Source organism: Delphinus delphis, chromosome 10, assembly GCF_949987515.2.
Source record: "Delphinus delphis chromosome 10, mDelDel1.2, whole genome shotgun sequence".
In the NCBI taxonomy this organism is placed as follows: domain Eukaryota; kingdom Metazoa; phylum Chordata; class Mammalia; order Artiodactyla; family Delphinidae; genus Delphinus; species Delphinus delphis.
This window is the reverse complement of record NC_082692.2, coordinates 59,650,073-59,656,072: the sequence shown is the minus strand read 5'-3', so window position 1 is coordinate 59,656,072 and position 6,000 is coordinate 59,650,073.

Here is a 6,000-nt window from a genome sequence, read left to right as displayed (position 1 = left end):
CAAGTCCCACCTGACCCCTTGCCTGCCCACGCACTCCAATTTTCCAGAGGGAAAGGCTGGATTCACACAGTTAAGACTCGGAGACCAGTTGTACCCACAGTGTGCCTAGGCACGCTAACCACCAGCACACGGATTAGCCGTGGTATGTGGACTCTGGTCTTAGGTCAGGCCCCTGAAAGTAGCCTCTGCTGTGAGGATCCCTGTGCAGGGGATTTCTAGAGGAAGTGCTCCCAGGGGAGACCTGTAGGGAAGCAGGGAAGGGGAGGAAACTAAGCAAAGGTGCGTTCCCCCGCAGAGACCCTCGAAGGGGCCTTGCCTGATCCCATAAGGCAGGGATCCCCAACCCCCAGGCCGCGGACCAGTCTGTTAGGAACCGGGCTGCACAGCAGGAGGTGAGTGGTGGGCGAGCAAGTGAAGCTTCATCAGCCGCTCCCCATTGCTCCCCATCACTCACATGACCTCCTGAACCATCCCTTCCCCCCGTCTTCCGTGGAGAAATTGTCTTCCAGGAAACCGGTCTCTGGTGCCAGAAAGGTTGGGGACCGCTGCCGTAAGGGGCTCTAGAGTGTGAGTGATGCCTCAGAGTCGTCTCCACCTGGCATTTCAATGCTCCCCGTGTGCACCCATCAGTCATTGATTGAGGGCCACGCCCCGTGTGGGTGGGCACATCTCTTCCTAGGCACTGCTGGCTCTCTGTGCATACGGTCCCTATAGACGGAGGACCAGCTTCTAAAAAAGAAACACAGGTGCTAGCTCTTGGAGGTCAACACTAAAGTGAGGGGAGGGGTCCCAGGCATTCTAAAGCCCTGGATTCAATGACTTCCCAACATCCTGACCCTACCTGCAGCTGCCCTGAGAAAATGCTGAGGTACACGACCCCAGAATTCCACTGGGAATGTTTGTGTGTGATCCCTCCTGCCAGTGAATCAGGAAGTAGCAGGTGACGGGCAAGTGGTGACCAGAAGACTATGTGTATTTCTGAGCTTTTATTTACCCTAACATTTTAAAAATTAATCTTAGGCTACGTAAGTAAGTAATACAAAACTCAGATTCCCTATTTTGAAATGAATGAATTGCATAACAGTGTTTTGTAAGAACTATGTGAGCTTCTGAGTCTGTCACAGGAACAAATTTTGCACCAACTCTGCTCATCTATTTTGACACCTGCCCTTAGTCCCAGGTGATTCCTATTGGTCTTGAGAGATGCATATCATTAGATTCATTAAGGATGGGATCCTCTAAGAATAGGATTAATTATTAACAATCAAATATATGAATACAGTTTTATAACAGCTTTGTTGAAGTACAATTCACATACCATTCAATTTCCCTATTTAAAGTGTACAATTCAGTCATTTTTAGTATATTGATAAAATTGGGCAACAATCACCACAATCAATTTTAGAAAGTTTTCATCACTCCAAAAAGAAACCCCCATACCCATTAGCATTCTTTATTCCCACTAAGGATTTGGAAAAACCTTAGTCCTAAGCAAAAAATATTTAGGGCTGGTGGACCATCCCTCTCGTTCCTAATTTCAGGAACCATCCAGAAAGCCCTCTGGGAACAAATAGCTCTGGAAAATCCTCTGTTATCTACATGCACTTGGGAGAGTCATGACTTCGATTGCCTTTCTGACTGCCAGACTCAGGGACTGAGAAACAGAAGAAAGGGAAAGGCTATATCAACAGAAAGAAAGGGAAAGGCTATATCAACTCAATCAAGCCATGCCAGTAGGTCCGGCCCGGGTCCAGTCCAAGAGAAACGTGAACATTTGCATCCCCAGCTACCGTGAGAGCAGCAGTCCCCTCCAGCACACGAGGCAGAGTTATGGCCTGTTTCTTTCCTGAACACCGAGAGGACCTCAGTCACTTCCTAAAGAGGTCTTGCATCTCCAAATTCCAGCTTGGAGAAAACAGGGCGTTCCTTACATAGGAAGCTGGCCATGATGGCTGACCCAGTTTATACACTTCTGTTCCAAAAAAAAAGCCGCCTTTTAGGAGAAGAAAAGGGTAACGGAGCACCCAGCTAAGCGTGTTAGAAAATCTTTAAGAAATAAATTGACAACGTTATTAAGGGATCTATGTCTGACAAAACATTTTTTTAAATTCTTGTAACGGAGACAAAGAGTTTAGAAAAAATTATCTATGAGCCCCAGGGTTATTAAGTCAATTAAACATATACCTGCATGTAACTTTGCTGTAATAAAAGTCCTGCCCAGAGTGTGGTGTTACCGAGTGAGGTACACTGAGTAAACACTCATTTGAAGACCTTTCCGCTGGAACATAAGAGTAAGGCAGTGAAAAGAATATATGTTCTGAACATCACATCGGCCCCATTAGGAGGGCTCTGTGATCACATTATTATGTGCTTTGTCTTCAGAGACTTCCCTGTCTTTTTCACCCATAAGCAGAAGAAGTCCTCTCCCTCTCATTATCAGGCTCCCAGGGCCCGTTCTCTCTGATGTGCCTCCCTCCCTCACTTTGGAGCTCGACTTCCTTGAGATCTGTCATTGTCACCTTTATTATAATGGAGTCTTACAATCCCACAGCTAGTGACACTCAGGGGAGGAGTATGCTGATGAGGAAGGTGGGGATGCCTGGAGGAGACGTCTGTGATGGAAGTTTCCACAGAGGCGACACTGCAAACAGGCAGGAAGAATGAAGGTCTGGTAGAGAGATGGGCACTCCACCGCCCAATTTTCCTCCCGTGGTCTCGTGCAGGAAAAAGGAAGAAAGGCCGTGGAGGGTATCCATGAAAGGGGACCCTGTGTTACTTTAGTTGCAGCAGGCAGGAATATTCTCTTCTCAGGTAGAACAAGCAGAGTCTGGTACACACAGAGGCAGATGAGTAAACAGACAGAGGTGATGCATTTTCTTTGTGGCATCTGTGGGCAAAAGGAGCTTAAAAGGCCCGTGGGAGGAAGGAATGATAGCTGGTTTCCTTTTCTCTCGTTGAATAGAGCCTCTGATTCAATGGTAGGACAGTTAACCAGGCCAATAGAACATGATGAGCTTCTTTCATTCCAAGAAGAGACTAGCCCTCCATGGGTGTTACTTAACTAGAAGAAGGTCAAAGATCACTGAGTATGATTCACCCACATTTAGGGGGCAGAATTGACCTAGAATGTCATAAAAAAGCACCAAAAGTGCAAGAGCAGTATTTTTAGAAGCACACCTAAGGGATGGCCAAACAGAAAGGCAGCAACAAATCAAAAAAAAAGGTTTAATCCTTCTAATTTGTCCACTTTGGCCAAAACAACAGAATTTAATCAAGTTCAGATGCAGGTGTGATTTGGGTGACTTATTTAACACTCTATAGATGAATACAGATCAGGTCTGTCTATCTATCTGTCTGTCGGTCTGTCTATTTTTGGTATCTTTCTCCCTGAGAGTGAATAATTATCAAGACAAAAATAAATTTAAAATGTACACCGCAACATCCCGAGTTGCAAAAGGACCCCACAGATTTATAAAATTGTTTGTGGCACTCTCAATCCTTTTCATTACTTTTTGAGGCTGCAAGGAAAAACACACCGCAATCTTGAGGAGACATCCGGTCCAATAGCGTATGAAAATGGCACACAAGTTGCTCTGCCATTTTGAACAGAACAAAAGGGAAAAAATGAAGAGTTGTGGGAAAGGAAGAAAATGTACACTATCAGATGAGATAACCTATGGGCTCAGTAAGAAAAAGATACAGGGGAGCTATTGCAGGTAGAAAAAGGCTGCAGCAGGAAACTCTTCCGCTACTAAGGGTGGTAAAGGCCAACTTAAGAGGAAAGCCAAGAGATCTATAATCATCTACAAGAGGAAATAAGTTGGGGCAGTGAAATAGGACACCTCGCTCAAAGTAATCCAAGGGCAGTTTCAGGGTGATTGTGATTCTAGGAGAGACCACAGTGCAGGAGAAGCATGATGAAGGTAATAGTTGATGAATATCCACTAGGATAAATTCCAGTGGGTTAAAGATGCAAGCTAAAGGTTTTTTTAAGATTTATTGGAAAACATGGAATTCTTCTATAACTTGGAACGGAGGAAAGCATTTCTTACTATGACTCAAAATACAGAAGAGACAAGAGAAGATTGATTAATTTGTCTGCATAAAAAGTAAAACTTCTGAATGGCAAAAAAAAAAAAAAAAAGAGAGAAGGAAGAGAAGGAGAAAAGAAAGCAGAAAAACAGAAAAAAAAGGACAACAAACTGGAAAAAATATTCATATTGCAGACAAAGAGCTAATCTTCCTCTTATGGAGTGATTTTTATAGAAATTGAAGAGACTAATAGACAAAAGATTTGACTATCAGTTCACAGAAATAGAACTAAAAATAGCTCAAATGAATGAATATGTGCTCAACTTCACTCACAAGAGAAATGCAAATCCAAATGACATTGCAATATCATTCATACAATTCCAAAATTTTGATGACAGGCTGTTCAATTGGGTTCTCCCAGAAGCAGGCCCTGAGATGAATATTTCAGTGTAGGTAGTTTATTTGGGAGGTGAGGGCAGGAAACACAGGTAGGGAAGTAAGGAGGAAAGGGAAAGGTGTTATGAAGGGCGTGTTCTGAAGCCAAGCCTGGAGCCCAGTTGGAGAACCGTGGGGGACAGTGCAGAACACATTCCAGGGTTATCCCCTCTAAGAACGGGAAGCTGAGGTATTTATCCACCAACTCCCTTACCACCACTGGTTGATGGTTGCTTGTGGAGAATGAACTCTCAGGCGTTTCTGCCTTGTCCATCCCCCAGGCTCACACACAGGTCAAGCCTGTTTCCTGGAGCCAGAAAGAAGCCCTGGGGCAGAGTGGCAGCTGGTCTAGAGAAGACCTTCTAGCGGGTGTGGGTCAGGCAGGGCAGCATCTTTCCCCACACTCTCCATCAGTGAAGCTCCCAGGGCACAGGCTCTCTCTCATTGCTGGTGAGAACAGACACTGTTACAAACACCTATCTATGGCAATTGGGAGTGCCAACTAGTTACTGGGAATCTAACAGTACCCAGTACTGATTCCGCCCTCCCGGTACATATACCCTTTGACTCAGCAGTCCCACTTCCAGGAATTTATCCTACAGTTAAGATTTGCACCTGTCGTAAATGACACACGTGTAAGATGATTTATGCAGTGCTATTTGTAATGACAAACTCTTGGAAACAATCTAACGTCCATCGATGGGAAGGGGAGAGTTAAAATGCAGCTTTTTAAAAAAGTATAGTTGCTGTACAATATTATATAAGTTACAGGTGTACGATATAGTGATTCACAATTTTTAAAGCTTATACTCCATTTATAGTTATTATAAAATTTTGGCTATATTCGCCATGTTGTACAATATATCCTTGTAACTTATTTCTTACATGATAGTTGAACCTCTTCCTCCCCTACTCCTATGTTGTCCCTCCCTGCTTCCCTTTCCCCACTGGTAACCACTAGTTTGTTCTCTGTATCTGTGAGCCTGCTTCTTTTTTGTTATATTCACTAGTTTGTTGTATTTTTTTAGATTCCACATATAAGCGATATCATACAGTATTTGTCTTTCTTCAGCTTTAAAAACAATTGAGGCAGTTCTCTGGGTAGTGGATGTGGTGAGATTTCCAAGATACGTTGTTAAGTGACAGAAGTAAAGTGCAAGAAGATTATACTATCTTTTGCGTAAAAAGGGGGGAGGGTAAAAGGAAAATAACACAAGGTCATGTTTGTTTACATATGCACAGAGAAAGTGGCGGGATACGGAAGAAATAAGAGAGCTAAGGTGAAGGTTGTGGTGATGGTAACTTGTGGATAGGGTGAAATATATTTAAAATATGTGAATCTATTATCTGCTTCCAAAATAAATTTAGAAATGCTGATGAACGTGGAAATCTGAGGGGCATGGAATTATGTAGCACTTTTTTATTCCATGTTACATATTTCAGATTTGTTTGACTGTTGTACATGGTGCCTGCGTTGCTTTGCAATGTGAAAGGATACTGGAGATATAGTGACTAGATGCAAACTAGGGAGAT